Source organism: Pogona vitticeps, chromosome 6 (assembly GCF_051106095.1).
Source record: "Pogona vitticeps strain Pit_001003342236 chromosome 6, PviZW2.1, whole genome shotgun sequence".
NCBI lineage: Eukaryota > Metazoa > Chordata > Lepidosauria > Squamata > Agamidae > Pogona > Pogona vitticeps.
In genome coordinates, this window is record NC_135788.1 from 109938732 (window position 1) to 109959194 (window position 20463).

At 38.6% G+C, this 20463-nt stretch overlaps 1 long non-coding RNA gene across 2 annotated transcripts; it reads left to right on the forward strand.

Annotated features, from left to right (window-relative positions):
• The first annotated feature begins 294 nt into the window (after nt 1-294).
• Nucleotides 295-14944, forward strand: LOC110081873 (uncharacterized). Of its 2 annotated transcripts, none has more exons than XR_013537152.1 (6): nt 295-377; nt 1382-1453; nt 4347-5082; nt 7813-7944; nt 10977-11042; nt 14472-14944. It is a non-coding gene; the product is annotated as an uncharacterized LOC110081873 (long non-coding RNA). The 2 variants fall into 2 exon arrangements; XR_012080258.2 differs by having other exon boundaries at nt 301-476.
• The last annotated feature ends 5519 nt before the right edge of the window (nt 14945-20463 follow it).

Below are 20463 nucleotides of genomic sequence, written 5' to 3' on the forward strand. Positions count from 1 at the left end.
GGTCACTATGAGTCAGTTTCAACTTGAGGGTCTATAAGACAACAGGAAAGCAAGCCAGAAATGACAGCTCATAGGGGAGTGAGGGAGGCTGCCTCCTGCTAGTGCAAGACCGTAGTTTGGGATTTTAATTATGCCCCCCTTAATATGTGGGTCTGCCTTTCCTTTATAATACCACTCCGCTCTCACCAGCCATCTCTCCCCACCCCACCTCAAAGCTCTCCCTTCTCTCTCTCTCTCTCTCTCTCCACTTTGCCCTCCCCGCCCGCCACGCCTCATAATCTGGTAAATTCCTGGGCCGTGTCACCCTTTCATCGCATCTTGTATATCGGGGCTCTGGGACCACCTGGCCCTGTGGGGTCAGAATAACTGCGGTCACGGTCTGCTCTGCATTAATTAACCTTTGATCCTTAACGGGGCACCCCGGGGGAGGAGGGGAGAGGGAAGCCTCGTAAAAACAACAGGGAGATTAATTGCAAGTGAGCAATTTTCCTTTCAAGACTTCTGGACAGCTGGGGGGGGAGAAGGAGCCCATCTGATGGATAGTAGGGGGTGGGCTGGAACTGAGGGGGCAATAATTTGGGGGCTGAGGGTGCATCTCAGGCTGGAACAATCAAATAATTGTGGCAAGGGTTGCCAACTGATAAGGAAAAACCTCAGCCTAGTCTGTTTTTGTGCCTTTGGAGCAGCGCTGTAGGTTGTGGAAATGATGCATATAGACGTCTGAGGTACAGCCATGGGTCGAGATTATGGCACATCTTGGATTGTGATCTGAACACTTAGTGTCTGAAATTATCTTCATGTTTTATTCATATATCCACTGAATCTGTGAAATATAAATTCTTCTTATCATAATTTATTATTGCTATCATTGTTATTATTGGTGATTATTAACATATATGAAAAATTTAAACATTTACATGTTATTTACGGATTCCCCATATGTTTTAAAAAGGCATTCTCCCCTCTGTCACCTACTTTTTAAAAGTTTAATAATAATAATAATAATAATAATAATAATAATAATAATAATAATAATAATAATAATAATAATAATAATAATAATAATAATAATAATAATAATAATAATAATAATAATAATAATAATAATAATAATAATAATAATGATGTTCTGTCCAGTCCAACATATGGCAACCCATTTCAGGGCTTCCAGGTAGAGAATACTCAAAAGCAGTTTACCATTCTCTTAATGGGGTAACTGATTGAATAGTTTTGTTACTGTTCTTGTTTAATTATTATTGTTTTATTATTGGTTTGTGGCCTTATTGTATCTTTGGACATCTCTGGAAAAAAATAGTATCACATAACACAATTCTCTGTGTATTTACTCAGAAATAAGAATATCGAGTATCCTCTCTTGTAGGATTTTACTTTTGCAGTGAAAATTATGTTCATGACAGGAAATCCCATTGAGATCTATGCGGCATACTTACTGGTAAGTGTGTATAGATGTGCAGCTTTAATATTGCATTGCTATTCAGTTTTTTGAACCCATATTTTCATATTTGTCCTATACTAATTTCACCTATATGAAATACTGTTTTGTGCTAAATGCTTAGAAATGTTTCATTATTAAAATTTAATCAAACTAATTGAATAAAACCAAATAAACTTACATATTCCCCAAAACCCGGTAATGAAACCGTCATACAGTTTTCTTTAAGATGTTCAGTGAAGGGTTTGATAAATGTAATAGGAACATTCCAGATGCCTTTTTTTTTAACTAAACTTTTTAGAAGGAAAACTCTGCTTGGATTATTCTCAAATATTCTCTTAGTATAGTAACACACCTAAACTGAAACATCTTTGTTATGAACAAGTTCAAAATTCATGTGTATTTTAATTATTTATTTACTGTGTTAATTTATATTCCATTGTTATGCTAAAATACACACAATTCACAATAATTTCAGAAACATACAATAAAAGAATTATAATGACAATTGTTTTATGAATTAGTAAAGAAATTAAAAAGATAAACTGGTACTGATTCTATTTAGCATTATTTGTTCTACTTTCCTCTGGCTGTAAGAAAAATTGAAGTAATTTCAGTCTGAAATAGGATCTGTCTGATTTAGATATAAAAAGGGAGGAAAGCAGCTTCAAGCTTGCTTCAGAATAGGTATGGGTGAATGTACAAGTGTTGCTGAATTTCTCATTTCATAAATTCCAATTTTATTCTGGCATGTGTTCACATCAGTTTGCTAATGTAGCAGAGAACACTGCAAGAATATAAATATGAATACACACGCACATATTTGCAGTGTGTACATTTTCCCCAAGAATTTATCTCCTATTTTTATTTTTACTTCCTTTGGTCACTATATTTCTCTTAATAGATGTAATCTTGTGTCAGTTTTCTGACTTGCAAGTTCCATTTTTAAATTCTCCCCCACCAAAAAAAAGGGGGGGGGGATTTCAAGGCACAGATGAGTTTGGTTCACTTATAGGTTTGGCATGGCTAAATATGTACATCTGTCTAAACATGAGAACTGATACGTTCTTACCAAAGATTGGGCAGCAGATTTATTTTTTAGTATACAGTATTTGGACAAGGGGAAAGGAGCAACTATCTCTGCATGGGCTGCTGCACTACACTACCTTTTAAAACTGTGGTAGTCATCATCTCTGGGGCAAGTGGTTACAATCAAAGGCTCTTTTCCAAACCAAAAATTAAAAACATTAATTTTTCCACTACAGCATCCAGAACCTGCCAGCTGGCATGGCCAATCACCATGTTGGCAAGAAGATTTCAGTACAGTAGTTGTATTTTTAAATAAATGATGTTTTAAACAAACAAACAAACAAGCCCTGCTCCAGGCTAATTTATACATGAATTCATCTGTGAGTGCTTGCGCAGTGTTGCGGTGAAAACGTACTAGAGTTTTCACACCACAGAAGTTGTTGCTATGCTAAATGTCATGCTATGTGGGTCGATGCACAGTCTATACCTTAGAACCAAGCTCTTTGTCTTGAGTGTAAGGTTGTGTGAATGAGCCTTAAAGCACCACCTGTTCATTAGTCAAGATAAAAGCTTGTTTGTGGCCATTAGCAACCTTGTATGCACTCCTTAAAAAGAAACACATTTCAATTAGACCTTCTTATAGCAGAGACCAAAGAACAGGCCTGATGGACTGAGTAAGAAACATGAGTATTTATTTTAGCTTTATTAAAGGCAAAACTTTTGAAAGCCCTTCACACAGGGCTAGTTTTGTTGCCTAAGCAACACTTTTCTCCATATCAACATTCATACAACCAAAAGTCAGCCAAGTTTTTTGGGCACACAAGGCAGAAAATTCTACATGCATTTCTCCTCACTACCTGGCAGCAAAAACACAACAAGAGTGATGAAGGATTTATTGACCATCTATGACACCAACAATTTGCTACTTCAGGCAGGTTCTCCATTTTGCCTAATAGTAGGGCCAGCTCTGCCATGATGAGCTGTCTGCCTTCTGGGTGGACTATAAGTTGTAAGAGCTTAGTTTCTGAGGGAAAATAATTGCCAGAATGGTGAATTTTCCTGCTCAGTATGGTTGTAGCATAATCTATCTATGCCAGTGTTTCCCAACCTTTTTTGAAGTTGTACCTCAACACCCCCTCCCTTTATAATAGCCATGTACCGAGTAGTCAGTACGACTAGATGGGTGGGCTATAAATGTAACAAATAAAATAAATAAATAAATAAATAAATAGCCTGGGGCACACATACCCCACCATATGCTTTTTTTAAAGTCAATCCTTCTTACAAAGTAGAGGTTTCCTTCTCCCCAAAAGCATCTGTTTCTTAGACATACACTACACACTAACTTTAATTTTCCACTCTGAAAGGTCGAGGAATAAATTATTTAGCAAGGGCTACAACACCTATAAGGCGACCCGTAACCCCCCAGAAAACACTTTGCAATCCACTTGGGAGTCACAATCCCCAGCTTGGGAAATACTGATCTATGCTAACTTAAAACACATCCCCCCCTGACACACACACACCAGGCTCTCTGTGAAACAAGGAAGGCTGGCTCCATCTGCAGCCATATTGTATACAATCGCTGTTTTAAACACAAATTGACCGTTATTTAATAGCAGCACCACAAGGGCCTTAAGGGAAGAACTATCCAGAGCTTGGTACCCAGAAAGCACATTGAAAGAACAGCCTTCAGATACCTAATTCCTCTTCCCTTTGGCTCCCAGTCTCCATCAAATGTCCTTCTGATCATTAGCGCCAGTACAGTGGTCAGTAATCACAAGAAAATATGTTCATGAAAGCACGGCTCATTTCCAACATTTAAATGTTTCTCCTTTTTTTTTTTTTTTTTTTTTTTTTGAAGGTGGAGGAGGAGGCTTGATTCTGCTCAAGCCTGCCCCAAGGCTTAAAAATCAAATGGAACCAAATCCTGAACACAAATACAGAGAAAACCCTTCTTCTTTTTGCATATGTGTATGGGACAAATTTACCCCCTTTGCATCCTGTTCCTCTTGGTACATTTGTGTAGTTGGTGCACATTGTGTCTCTTTTGTGGTTTGTGTATGGTCCCATTTGTGTTCAGCCTCCTCTCTCCCTGTCCCTTTTTCTTGCTCCGCTTACCCACCTGTCTGGATGTGTTTGGGCATCTGTCTTGTCAGCATGTTTGCCTCCTCTACTTGACACACTGTTCATCACTGTCAAAAGCCCATTCGCTCAGGCCAGTGCCATTTGGGAATGCAGGAACTGCACATCAAAGCCCCAGAGTTCTGGAAAGCTCTTTCCCTACCAGTGGCTCATGGTTCCCAGGACTGGGTGAGAAACCTGACTATCCAAACTTACACAGTTCATTAATGCTTCCACAGATTACTGGAAGCTCCAGTTCTCCTTCCCCATTAGTGGATCCAAGCTAGCTCCACGGGGCAACTGTCTGCCATTTACCCAAGGGCTTGTAAAACTCGCCAAACTTCCTCATAAACTCCCAGCAAAGAGGTTTTCATTTTTTAAGAAATTCCAGCCCAGCTCATATCAGATTCCAGAAACCTCGGTGGGGAAGAGTGGTGGATGCGGTCTCCAGAAGCAGCAATCGGGGGCAGAAAAAGGTTGGTTTGCTATCCTTGCTGTATTGTATCGCTGTGTTATTGTATCACATTGCTTTTCTGCATTCTTTTCCCAAATGTATGATAAATTCTAGCTCAGGCTGCATGCGCAGCCAAAACCGAGGGAAAAATGTGATCAGAGAAATATCTCAAAGGGCAAAATCTGTACCATTCATATGGAGACGTTATCTCTATTATATTGGCCTTAGTGATGTTTTGTAGTATAATGGGAGATGCATAATATACTGATTAGCAAGACGCAACAGAATGCGGACACAGTTGTTCAAGAGTGAGATGTGTGACACGCAAAGCCTGCAATGTTTATACTGCAGCATTAACCAAACGAAGCTGTAATATCTCAGTTGGCGCAGGCAAGAAAAATTCGATAGAGGTTAGCAAAGCGGTTGAGACAGCTAATATGCTGGTGCTTAAATTGCTAAGTCTATCCATATTTACAGGAGACCTTTTGGCAATAAAACGTGTAAGAGATACAGGGAAATGTGAGTGGTTTTGTAGCAAAACATCTCATTTGTGTTTTATGTTTTTGGGCTCGGCGACAATTTTGTGGGGAATCAGAAGAGCTTTTCATTGTTGACTAAAATATTTGGGGGGAATGAGTTTCCCCAAATGCTTGCGTTTCAATTTCTCAATACTATTTCTCCATCTCAAGAAAGTCATGCTCTGTCCCAAGTGACATGTTGAAATCATTGTGGCCTTCTGTATAATGTTTTGTGAGATTACCACCACTATTCTGAGTGGTAACTACAGCTATGTCAGCTTAATGTTGATGTGAACGAGCCAATTTTTGTGTAATGGAGTGGGGTCTATATTGCTTAAACAGACACCATAATTTATATCCTTTCATGTTATGCAGAGGTTTCTGTTCAAATCTGTAGTCATTTACATGTATCTTGCTACGAATTAGAACAGCTTTGGAGAGGATTTTCCTTAAATTGTGTTTATTGAGTAAAAACATCAGATTTTGCATAGCTGTTATCACTTGGTTCATGTACCATTGATATGTAGCTGAAAATTAATTAACATCCCACAATTTCCTTAGTTAGGAAAAGGCAAGCCTGTGCCTCATGGGAAAGCTCAAATCTTCTCTCAGGTTTGTAGTCAATGAACTTGGACACTCACTGAGATGCAGTTTACTGAAAATGCAGTTAAAGCAGAAAAAAGGTGTTTTTAAAAATGTCAGGTTTAATCTCCTCAAAAATAAAACAATGCCCTCAACTAAATTACTGTGGAACAATTCTTCTGTATAACCTGTATGTTTAGAATCTGCACAGAATATTTTCCTCCATCTGTATAAGGAGGTACCATATATGATGCATAATAGCAGGTGTTTGATTTTAATGGAGCAGAGACCAGGTAAATGAACACCATAGCCTTACACAGATTTACATAGACATTAGGTTTCACTGACCTCAATAGTTAGTTTACAAGAAAATACTTGCAATCAAATGCTATCGTTTCCTAAATAAAAAATGTAACAGAAAAGTACACAAAATTTAATAATGGATACACACAATCCCAAGATTCTTGGGATCAACTTCAAGATATAGTTCATAAACCCCACCAACACTACTTATTCTATATCAGGGGGATGAATGTGTACATGAGAAAATGATACACACAGAGAATCTGGCTGATAACCCGTTTTGGAAACCTCTTGATTCTATATTTTCCTATAGCTCAGTAATATATACAGTAATTTTGTACATATAAGATTTGTACCCTTTATGCATGTGGCAATTTAGCCTAGATTGTAAATCTTACAATTTATCCCTAGGGGTTTAAGGCTTTGTAAGTACTAGCAAAGTTCCTACAACTGGTACAAAAGCTGGTATTGGAAGATTATACTCAAGTAGTAAATATCAGTTTCACACATTTCTACTCCTCTCATCCCGCAGAAATGTTGACAAAATTGGTCATGTATCTATTAAAGTGGCATAGCAGGAGAATATCTGAATAGATTAAAAAGGAAAAGTGTGTGTGTGTGTGTGTGTGTGTGTGTGTGTGTGTGTGTGTGTGTGTGTGTGTGTGTGTGTGTGCGCGCGCGCGTGTAATTTTGCTGAACTATACATGTATATAATTGAGGAATAAACTTAGAAACTAATCCCGTCCCCTTATGAATGTTCCTTTTTAAAAAATTTATTGGATTCTAGACTACTGGATTTATTACGGATATTTCTTCAGTGCATTAAAATTGGTCTTTTCATCTGCACACCACCACAAGATTTGTCCTATAGGCTTTTTTATTCTTATTTAACAAACAGGAACTGAAGCAAAGAATGGGGTGACATGATCAAGACTTGTCACAGCGATATAGCGGAGAGAGTTTTCTGAACCCATGTTTTGCACTTCCAGCAACCTGTCCTTAGTAAATGCGGGTGAAACTAAAAATGGAGTTCCTTCTAAGTCACTCTCAGATTTCTTGGAAACTTGCCAGAAAGTGATCTTGTGGATCAACAATAACAAAGAAGTTCCTTTGAAGTATCTTTCCTATCAGAACCAGTGTTCTTCTATATTGTGTACAGGTATATTATGTCACATATGCGGTCCCAGTTCACATAGAGGGACCATGAGGTTCAACAAGCTTAAGTGAGGCTCAGTAGCCAGATCACTTAACTTTATAACATCCTAGGCAGAATGTATCCCAGAATCTTTTTCAATAAGCAAGAGTTCCTTCATCAGACAAATTAATGTATGTTCTATTATTAATGCCAGGGTATTTCAGGTCTGGAGCCAGGATAACAGAACAGTTTTGTGTCTACTCCAAAACTACAAAGTGTGTTTAGGCTTGTGACCTAAGTACAGACATTTGCATATCTACTCAGAAATAAGTTCCACCAAGCTTGGGTGAGTGTGTTACTAGTATTTATACCCTTAAAAATCCATATACTATTTGTTCTTTAATTTAAAACATGTGTTAGGAAAAGTATAACTGCCCAATAATATTAAAGGTATAACTGCTTCAGCTATTGTAGTATGCAGAGGTGGAAAGTTGTGCCTTAGCATTTATAAGCATGTGCGGAGCACATACAATAGAGGAAAGATTCAATTGCTTAATTTAAAAAAAAGCATCCTCAAAAGAAAAAGAAAACTTGTGCAAAGTCAGGTAGTGATTTGCTACAAACAAGTATGAGAACATAGGGGCTCTCTCTGGTAAAGTAGGCAGAGTGCACGTGTTCTTTGAAGAGTTTGGAAATTTTTCCAGTGGCCAAACTGACTGAGGGATTCTGGGAGCTACAGTCTAAAAAGGTCTAAGAAGCTGACATCAATCATCAGTGACCATGTACATTTGTTTATCTTATTATCACACATATAGTTAAGACATAATGCTGGCAAAACATTATTTCGATTTCTCCTTTAACATGGAACACCAAAATGTGATTCCAACCCAAGGCACAGAGGTGCTTTTGTGAGTGTGTTAACAGCACATTTGTTTTTCCAAATGTTAAGCGGAAATCAAACTATATAGTGTTCTTATTTCCAAGTTCCAAAGGTACTTACTCAGAAACACTCCTGCGAATTTCCGTGGGATTTGTTTCTCAGGATGTATACATTGGATGGCAGTCCAGCGAGTCTCCCCCACCCCCGTCTTACCTACAATAAAAAAAGGGCTGTATGTTTTCTCCATTAACTGGCAACTTATAGCAGTAGGAACTAGATTTCATATTGATTCTGTGGACTACTTCCAGGCTTAGTAATGCTTAGAACAGACCTATTGAAATAAACTGAATTTGTTAAAAGAAACTACTACAGTTGTGGCTAAATTTGGATTCAGCCCTTTTAAAAAATATATACTTTAAAAAAACTAGTCTATAATTTTGACTATATCAACAGCAACTGCAAATATGGATTTAAATTCTTAATAGTTTATAAATTTCAATTAAGTAAGAAAAAAACCCACCATATACAGTTCAAACAGAAATAAAATAGATAACTCATATCTATCCATTCCCATCATATTTTTGATCCTTATTTTACACTCTACTTTAAATAATTCATTCTAGTAGAACTTGGAATTGTGGAAAAAAGGAATCCAAATACTGTATACAATATCAGGCAAAACCAAAATAAAAATAAAGAAGACAAAAATCTTGTAGCACCTTGAAAACTAACTGCTATACAGTATTTTAATGTAAGTGTTTGTGGACAAGTCCACTTCATCTGGTTTTGAGCTAATCAAAAATAAACCACTAATGTAAACTCATAAAAGGGGTCAAAATTAAGCATTTTCATGACAAACTGAGCCTGCAACTCTATGTGTTATTTAAGCAAGTTTTTATCAGCAGTACAAAGTGCTGCTAAGCATTCATTTTTAAGCATAAGCACTTCAGATTCCAGCTCTGCAAGAAAGACAGATATAAGTCAAGCAAGCAAGCAAATAAATTTTGGCTGGATCCTGACTCATTTCAGGTGGCATAGGGGAGATGGAGTGGTATACCTGATACCTTAGGAAGGGGGAAAAAAAGCAAATATATGTTGATGCTGTGGTTTCTTTCATAATTTTTGCCCACATTATTAATAATGCAAACAATTTTTGGCTAATAAAAATTCAGCATATTAGTATGTTAGAACACCTTCAAAGATGACTACATTAATTCTGGCATTAGTTTGCCTTGATTACACGCAATTTCCTCAGATATGTCAAGTATCATCTTAATATTTTTTTTAAAACCAAGATCTAAAAATCCACAGGATCCCTTCCTGATTTTGCTGCAATGTACAGATACCCCTTTGGAAATCATTAGGTTCCCAAATACATCTGCTGCTAGTACCGGTATTATCAGTTGTGCTGTGAGCAGTCCTAGTCCAGAATCCTGTTTATTTATATAATTGTACACGTTATTCAGCAGGCCCTTTGCCATGTGCCTGATATTGCCAATGTTGGCAGAATTGGATGTGTGACTGATGGTGTGCCTGCATATGCAAAGGGGGGCTGACGGGAAGGAAGAAATCACTGCACAACAGCGTTATGGACATGACTTTTTGTCAATTGGATTTTGCCATTACCAATGGCAGATATGTGAGAAATTCATTCAGCCAGTTTGGGGGAAGCAGCAACCAGTGTAAACTTCTAGCAACACAGAACTAGACACAGTTTGTATGTGAAAAATCTATATGTGTTTGGATTTAAAGCACATCCTGCAAAAAATAAGAAAAATGCATTTGATAACATGTACAGATTTGCAAAATACGCGAAAAAAATGTGTGTATTTCCGACAAACAAACAGACATGCTTTAGTAAATAAAGCATGAACCTGTTAATGTGTCCATTTAGAAAAATATACAAAAAGCTATGCAGATTTTTTTCAATTAAAAATTCAGTAAACAGAACCAGCACAGTGTGAAAGGAGAAATAATACACAGACATAGCTTTGGCAGATCTGCCTCACCTAGCATTAATAGTAAGAACAAAACTAATATACTGTAATATAATCATGGAAATGTAGGGCAGACTGCCAAACTCTTGGACAATAAGCATGGGCCTTTTTTCTGCTTTATTCACACGTGAATAGTCTTTACTAGAAAATACCCTTAAATTGACCAGGGATGTAGTATGCATGAAATAATAGCAGAGACAAAGGTTTAAGAGCAACAGAGGTTAAACAGAAACGAAACCCAAAACCTAGCTGGAGAGTCTGGGAATAGAAAACCATTTGAACCGAACTAATTATTTCCTCTACAGCAATTATCAAACATGTATTATAATGGAAATCTAACCCTGAAAATAACTTGGTAATAAAAACAGTGCAGAAATCTGTGGATCACAATACAGTGAAAATAGCACCATGCAAAGCTTTAAAGACTAGGATATGTTTTAGGGCAGGTTTTAAAAATTCTATTATTTTAAAAACCTATTATAAATGTGCTGCTTATCACAGGATTACATAAAGACAACCGCCAACATCCTAGGGGAGATATCAGTCCTAGGAGAAAACAGCAAAAAGGTAAGAGTACATTATTGGATAATTTTTAATACTTTTAGAACAGGGGATTTTATTTTTCTGGCATTCAGGTGATGGTCAGGACAAAGCCCTTCAACTACCATCACCACATTTCCCACTTTTGCACCAATAAAATTCATTATGTCTATCCACCCCCATCCTGGAAATATGCAAGGACGAAGTCCACTGACTTCTCCAGTTTGCCTTCACCCTTCCTCTGCAAACTTAAGTATGTGATGTGTTCACTCTTGAAATGCATCTACCTGGGATCATTAAGTATTTCTGTGTGAACCATGGTAGAGAATTAAATGCCAAGGTATTGTACAACTGTAACCCTAACAGAAAGGTAGGTAATGAATTACTATCGAGACAAGCTGATTCGCAAACATCACTGGTGCTTCCTGGGTTTCTTCTAGCCAAAGGACTTTCCACCCCCACCCCACCCCCAAATGATCCCATATTACAAAAGGCATAAAATATTCACTTGCACGAGAAATGAAAGCGTTAGCAGTCTAGGTGCAAATGTCTCTGAATAACAAGAAGCAGTAGGTTATTTGGGTGCTATAGTTTGAATTATAGCTGCACGGTTAGCATGTTTGAAATATATCTGAAATGTGCAAAACCAACTTAATGTGTTGTGAGGTTGGTATGTATGAAAAGATGGTGCCACTTCGACACAGAAGTGGAAAAAGAGCACCATGAAATACAACGGCTAGATGAGTACAGAGATGGAGAAAGTTAACTTTTTAGGCTACAGCTTCAAGACTATCTCTGCCAATATATTCATTAACATATATGTTGAGAGGTAGTATCTCTGAGTATCGCATAGTGGGAGTAAATTAGGAGAGAAGAACATTATCTTCCTACTCTGGTGCCACTTTTATTTTTATGATCCTTGGAATGTACAGTACTTTAAAAACATAAACAACAGCACAGTCCCTTCCCTGCTGTTTCTGTTGAGACACTTCCTGCTTGAAATGAAGAAATAACTCTTGCAGGGATTGACAGGTAGGTTAGACTTATGCCTCCAAGTCCTTGCATCTAGAGTGATTGCTGAGTGAGCAGAAGTTACAATGAGGACATGGGAGAGTTACCACACCCACCAAGCAAGCTTAGAGCAGTAGCTCATCTAGAGATACAGTGGGCCACCTTCCCTGTGAGTGAATTATCTGGGGATTACACAAAACAGCTTTTCATGTAAAATGCTTCCAACATGCCATCTGATGATTGCTAAATTCCTTTATAGTTTCATTGATTCAAATAGGCCTACTCTTATTTGTGAATTATTATGTTAAGCAACAGGATTTAAGCTATTCGGTTGATGTAGTCCTACCTAGAATAGACCTGTTGAGATACAGTCAGAAGGGCATGGTCATATCAAAGTGTGTCTTTGATGCAAACTTGTCTATACCATATCTTGGCATTTAAATCTCTACCATGGTTCACAGAGAAATGTTTAATGATTCCAGGAAGGTGCATTTCAAGAGTCAACACATTACACAGCTACCCTTCTCCCCTCACTCTTTTCTGTCATTATCAACACCTCTCTCTCTAGCATTCAAATGCTTTCTTCTTTTTTTAGTGTTTAGCAAGTGAAATAGTGCTGAACTGACAGGGAACAGTAAACATTTACATGCACTGTTTCATTTTAGTACTGTACCATATCAATTCAAAATACAGTTTACACACTGCACTGTAGTTGTAGTCCTTAGCAGTGTGAGCAGAAGGCAGATGAAATGCAGACTCCCACACCATACCCAGCACTGTGCATCATCAGAGATGTCACCTGAACACACACAACACACAGCCGTAGAGTTCTGATCACACAAGCCAAAAGCAAGACGAAATATTGTGAATGTAAACATTACCAAACACATACACATATGCCCTGCGGGTCAAACAAAATATATTGCCAAGAGTTGATCTACTCAGGATTAGTGCTGATGTGTAGTTGACATAATAAATATTGAAAGGAACAATGGGATACATGGAATGAACAGTGGGACAGATACTCGTCTCATTGCTCCCTCAGATTAATCATAAGTTAAGTTCCATTGACATAAAAGGGCCTATGCCAAAAATTACTAAATGTAGATCCATCCCATTGTTCATGAAATGAGTGGATCCCCCATACTAAAAGGAAGTTGAAAGGAGACTTCCACACAAAATTAGTTATTACCAAGGCATCGTATTTCTTTATTTTTGGGGGCCAAAATAAATAAATATATATATGTTTCATCTTGTATTGAAAAAGTGGGACACACACACACACACACACATATACATACATAAAGAAACAAAAGGACAACAATCAAGGGAGTACAAATATACAGGGGGAAAGGAAACAAGAAACAACAAAAACACAGGGAAGTGTTTGCAATAATACAATTATCTAATATAAGGCATTGTCTTTCTAATGTTCAGATGTTGTGTAAGTAGCTCTACTTGCATAAGTATTCTAGAATCCTGAATTGCAGAATTCTGTGCTGCAGTGTTTCTGTTGCAGGGTACCATTTTTTCTGTGTACATCAAGACAATCAGGAAAATTGATGAACATTTAGATTGTACTTGGGAAGGTGCCAGTGGTGTAGCTTAGCCTCAAGGAAGCTAGGCAGTCAAAACTATGCTATACATATCACTTCAATTATTCTATGATTCTTTGGGGACACATGTATTGAAAAAGTTGGACATTGTGTGTGTGTGTATTGACATCTGGAATAGAGTTCCTTATTCACACAGTTGGATCACAATTACAGCAGAGTGTAATTTCAGAAGTGTGTGTTTGGGCATCTGTTCTCGTGGTTCTGTATTTTGTCTTTAAACCTTTGACTCTACAGATTTGGGGGAAACCACAAAGCAGGAGAGCACATTTATGATTCTGAAAGGCTGTCAGCCACACATCAATGAAAGCTGTGTGCCGTGGTGGCAAGCAGATGTATTTTTGTAGCAGACATATTAGGGGGACAGAGTAGTGTTAAACATTAAACATTCAAACTGGAAAGCTGCTTTGGATTGGTTCCAGCGATCACATGTGTTGGAACCGTTCCAACCAGAGCAATCCTACTTGCACCAAAAAAGTAGAAGCCTCTGACAGGAGCTCAGAAAGGCACGGATAGGACTTGGGCCAGGCTGATTCACTCCAGCAAAGACAGTGTCAGATTGCCGTCTTTAAGAGCAAATTTACAAGAGGTAATTGTGTTTGTGCAAGCTTTTCAGGCAAAGCACAAAGGGAAATATTAAAAAGGCCAAAACCTATGGCACCTTAAAGACTGTTATATTTTAATGTAAGCTTTCATGGACAGGTCCACGTCTTCAGAGATATCAAGTGAAATACAGTAAAATATAAGGATCGCATGTTAGTCCGTGGTGTATGGTTGCATGTCACACGTGCAGTAATTTATGACCTGTATTTGGTGTTCAATTCTTTTGAAGTCTGGTTTGTAAACATCCCCACAAGAGAAAGAAAACAGAACACAAGGCAAGAGCAAAACATCAGAGAAGGAGTTTTTTCTGTGGTCCTCTAAAGATGAAATGTGAGCAGTAACATGGAGACAGCCGAGGAATAATGCATTATTAACAATTTAAGAGCAAACCACCCATTCTTGCAGCAAGTCAAACAGCGAGCTAAATGTCCATGTAGTCAGCCTCTTAAGATTTTTTTATGCAGGTGAAATCTTTTATTTATCTGATATTTTAAGTAATGATAAAATGTTGAAAATTGTAACAAACAAAATATGTCTGCAGGTTTTGGCCTCTTTTTCCACATGCTAGATTGTATATCTGTGTATCAAAGTCCATATAACATGCTTCTCAGTAGTTTTCCCAGATAGAGCTTATTTTCTTTGTTTTTATAACACACAACTATTTTAATCCAGTTTATATTCTCTAATAAATAATTTCACACAGTTTGGCAGAATCTACTTGTAACTATATCTTTCCTTCCATTTTTGGGGCCAAAAATGTTTGTGTATGTGTATGTGTATATATATATACATATACACACACACACATATACTCTCTATCTATCTATCTATCTATCTATCTATCTATCTATCTATCTATCTATCTATCTATCTATCTATCTATCTATCTATCTATCTATCTATCTATCTATCTATCTATCTATCTATCTATCTATCTATCTATCTATCTATAGAGATAGAGACAGAGATATATAGATACACACAGACACACACACACACACACAATATATATATGCTGTGTTTCTGGATTACAACTCCCAGAATGCTTGAATCAGGATGGTCACTGGCTGGGGGATTCTGTGTTTAGTAGTTATATATATAACTATATAACTATATAACTACTAAACACAGAATCCCCCAGCCAGTGACCATCCTGATTCAAGCATTCTGGGAGTTGTAATCCAGAAACACAGCATGTTCAATGAATGATTGAGAAATATTTGTGTGCTTCAGGAAATACAGTACAGATAACTATAGATTATTCCAAAGCATGCTGCAGTTTGGGGAACTCTGCAGGAAAATGGCTGGGGACATTTTACAATCCATTATATGGGAAGATCACATTGTCAGAGAAGAAGAGACTCTAATGAACTTCTTAATTATCTAATCACTATTCCTCTTGAAGGGAGATATTTGTGGCAGACTATAGACAGTGGTTCTAAATAGAATTGGGCAAAGAAATCCTGTAAATGAAACCTGAAAATGACTGTTTCTAAGATTTATGTCTTCTTAATAGGAACTAAGGTAGGCACATAAAACCAATGCTTGGAGAATAGTGGCCAGAGGATTCTAGCAATGGTCATTCAAAGAAGTAACTTTTCCAAACTCTGCATAGAACAGATTGTACTATGGCCGTTTTGTTATTGCTTCCATTTATCAGCAGTTGTAGAAGAGATAACTGTGTTAGTCTGTGCACACATTATAGGTGAAAACAAAAATAAAGAGTATAAAAAGACAAAAATGCAGTGGCACTTTAAATATTAACTGTCTGATGAAGTGGACTTGTCCAGGAAAGCTTCCATTAAAGAATATAAAAGTCTTTAAAGTGCCACCACTTTTTTCTCTTTTTTTAACTCTTTTATTTTTATTTTGTTTTCATCTATAACATTTATCAGCGGTTGCTAAATCACCTAGTTCTTTAATCTTGGGTTTCAGGACAGCATATGTGAGATTCCCAAATGGACTTTTACAGTCCGTCTACACCGTTACAGCAGCTTGATACCACTTTATCTGTCATGGCTGTATCATTAAGAATCCTAGCTTTTGCCGCTAGCTGAGGTGCTTAAGAACTCTCTGTCGTTGTTTAGAAGAGAGCATTAGCAGAGAGTTTTAAGTACCTCACCAAATTACAACAGGATTTCATAGAATGGAGCCGTAGCCATTGAAGTGGTATCCATAATTATTATAAATATGTAGTGGAGCGGCACTCTTATACAAGCACTTGCCAGTCCTCTCTACCTGTTGAGCTCCGGTCTATGTCTTTAGACCAACCCAGTCTAGCAGATAAAAAAGGAGAACAGAAGACTGAGATTGGTAGGTGAAAGCTGAACAGAGAGCCTTGCATGGGGTCAGTTAATTCCTGGTGAGGAACTGAATATCCAATAGCTGGAAAATTGCCATTCTCCTTGTTGAGGTATCGTTCGACTCTGTCAAAAGAGCGGGGCTTGTTTCCGGCCACACTTGGTCCCTCCTGGGTTTAATTTGGTGCAGCAGCAAAAAAGGAGATGAAACAGATATACGCCACGGGAAGCCAAGAATTGTGTATCCTCAAAAGAGAAGAGGTAACGCCAGAAAGGCTGACGTCATGGAAAGGATATCATGAGAGAGCCAAAGGCTTTAGCAAGAAGGGGAGAGGAAAAGAGACCGGCCTTTCAGCCACCACAAAACATTGTGCTGCTCTCAGTTGAAGTAAAGACACAAGACAAAATGGTGTACCTCTCCAGTCCTGAAACCACAAAGCCTTTCATTCCTGCTCTGATAGCCTCCTCAGGGAGACGCTGGGGTAAACTGGTAGCAGGAAAGTAAATGAAAGATAGGTGCACCTCCAATCTTTCCAAGCCAGAGCTTGGAAACCTTACAATGGCTATGTGGGGTGTGGTATTATACAAGCTGTGTGTGCCAAAAATAGCTTTTCCAAGCTTCACTTTCAACTGGGAGGAAATAAAATACCTCTGATATTTATCCATTGAACTTATGCCGTTGAGTGGTCAGTGCCTTGGTGCTCATTTGCAGAGATGTTCCAAATGGCCTTGATTTTTTTCCCCCCAGAATATCCACAGTTCATTCTTGCTGGTCATTACATTCCAGTATTTTCTATATTGCCTTCCTGTTTTTGCCTGTTAGAGAGAGTCTGGACGCTATGCCTGGTAATTCTGGGATCTTTCACAACAAACAGAAAGAAACTGGGAAAAGGAGTAAGAGCTAAACCCCACAATCTAGAACAGTTCTTAGTTACTGGTAGCAAGAGCTTTAAACTAAAATATTCTGTTTGCAGTGCCACCCTTTTGCCTTTGAGCCTACTTATGCAGCTCCCAATAACTTTTATCAAGTTGTATTTATCTTAGGACCAAAAGAGGTACCCCATCTGTGATCTTAGGGGTACGGTATGTTCCAGAATTCCCTGAAAATAAGTTTGGGGATTGGAGGGAACCACTCTGCTCTGAGCACACTGGTTGAAGTGGTCGATGCCCATCAGTTAAAGGTTTAGATGACTATAAGAGGCTCTACCAGTAACTGCCCTAAGAAAATGTTCTGTGACTGGGGCTACACTGCCCAGTACAGCTCCCAAACTTTGTGTTGCATGCAGTTTATTGCAGACTTCATAACACAATGAATGTGTTTGTTTTGTAGCACATTCGTCTTAAATGTAATGTCTTGCAATGACTCCATTTTATCCATGTTTTGTTACTGTTTTTCTTTGGAATTGTTGCATTATAATTTTATTTTTCTGGTTTTAACGTAAATTGCCCTGCGCATGCCTCTACTGGACAGAGACACATTAGAGTGGAGGGATCTTAAGAGCCTTTATTTTCCTGATCATGTAGACAGCACTTCCTAAGAACAGAATTATCTAGATCAGTTACCCAGAAGGACATCAGAGGATGCCTTTATAAGATGCTGCTCAACTCTGTGTTGTCTGGAGCAAGGATGGGCAGCCACAAAGGGCCACATCTGCCCCATTGTCCAACATCAGCTGGACTTCTCTGGACTACAGCTGCCCTTGTTTTCAAAAACAGAAGAGGCTTGGAAGATCACTTTATGATTTTGAAGATAAGGATATTTCAGCTATATAAATGGTGCAGTGAAGGAACAATTGATCTCTGCATTAGCTGGAGGCTTCTAGGGGGTGCAATTGGGCTATTTTAGGTCACTATTTTTTCACACTGGGGCCTCTAAGGTGAGGGTGGGGCCTGGGAACCATGCTGAGGGCCATGGCAGCTATGCAGTTCCAATCCAGCCCCGATCAATGCACTAACTAGCAGAAGTTCTGCACAGATTCAGAGGACGAGTCTTTCCCAAATATACCTAGGGATGCTGGAGGTAAGTTTGTGTGTCTAGCCGTGGCTCATGATTTCTGTTTCTTAAAATAACTCTCTGAAGTATAGGAAAAGTTGGGTGGAAATGCCTCCTCCTCACAACAGCCTCTCCAAGACAGTACCTCTGCTATGCTGAATCTGTTTCTGAGTTGAAACACTGAGTCATCATATCCCCCACATTTGTAGAAGGTGAGACAACATATGTGTAACGAATTAATACAGAGCCTGGCCCCTGCAGAAGAATTGATAGAGAAGCGGGGGGGGGGGATATATGGATAGTTGGAGAGGGAGCTTGCTTTTAACCATGATTTATGTTTTCCCTGACCCCTCCTGGAGCAGCACTGGCTCCAACCACCTGCCCTCTGGGATGCAAAGGAAGTGTCAAAAGTGTAAAATCTAGCAAAATGTGGAGGGCCAAATCAGCTGCCACCTGCCTTTGCCGACTTGCACTTTATACGGCGGAGAGAGGAGAATTCACATAAAGTAACCCAACCCAATGTCTCCTAGCATTTGTTCAGTTTATTTTATGTCCTGTACTATTGACTGTTTCAACACCCAAGGCTAATGCAGGAGGAATCCCAAAACAGTCCTGGGCAGATTTCCTACTGTGTCTCACTTTTCCTACAGAAGAGATCTGTACGAAAATAGGCAGAAGCTGAAATCTCATTATGTAACTTAATGCTGCGGAAGGGGGACAATGTCACCAGCAGGGGGTGGTTTCCAGTTATCAGAAACTTCCTATTCTGTCCTATGGCTTTTCCGGCTCCGATGTAATCCCTTTCATTGTGTGGAAGCCATAGGAGCTATAAGACAGAAGGACGAAGTCTTTAATTAATGAAAATGCTGCCCTGATGGTGATGTCATCTCCCTTCCATAGGTATAGGCATGCCAACGCCAACAAGATTTCAGTTAGTGTGTGGAAATAGGTTTTGGGACTATGACTTCCAGAATCCTGCAGTCAGGATCTCTCACATTCTAATTTTTTTAACTGCCAGTTCCTTCTATCGCAAATACGAGGAAAGTTGTGAATTTTTGTAATTCGTTTTTAAAAGATATAAAAAAAGAGATTACTTGCCCGTATCTCTGGTTCTTCGACTGGCCATTTGTGAATTTACACAATTGGGTTTTAGCGCGCCTGCTCAGAGATTCTTGGAAACTTCTAGACCTTTTGCACGTGTTCCCTAGAACCTCCCTTCTATCGTGCAGACCCCCTGCCCATTACACAGAGTGCCTCCGTTCCTTTTTTGCCAGCATTGCAGTAGCACTTCAGTTATGGAGCTCCGTTCATTCTGTAAGAAAAAGAAAATAAAGACAGTACCATCTCTTCAAGACCTTCCTCCGATTCTATTCTTTGTTTCCGCGAGTTTAAAAAGAGAGAGAGAGAAGAGAGGGAGAAAATAAGGATAGAAGAGACAAATCTCTTTTTCCCACCTTTTTTTCCTACCCAGGCACTCTACTCTTCAGGCCCCTTCAAGCAGTGTGAGTCTTGAATAAAATAACTCTTTACGACGGGCATTCTCAGTGCCTATTCTGCTTAAGTGAGGCACACCTAACGTCATGTCAGGCCTGTAAAATCTTACTAAATCAGCGCTTAAACTTTGTCTCCAGTGGTTATGATCTTTCCCCTGGGAAAAATCCCTACAACCTACTCGGGCTCAACCATGGATCCTGTCCAGGCTCTCAAAATTGCCCTCCAACTTCCCAGATTTTCACACAGCCAAATTTCACAGGTTTCACAATTTCTCATAGCACAGATCGGACCATGCTGTAATTTCCCACTGTGTAGATGTTAAACAGGAGGAACTTACTTTAAAAATGAGGTGCCAGCCAACCCTCATTCAGCTTTAACATGGTCGAATACACAGACACTCAGACATAGGGTTAAATTAGTATATGTGCTTTGTA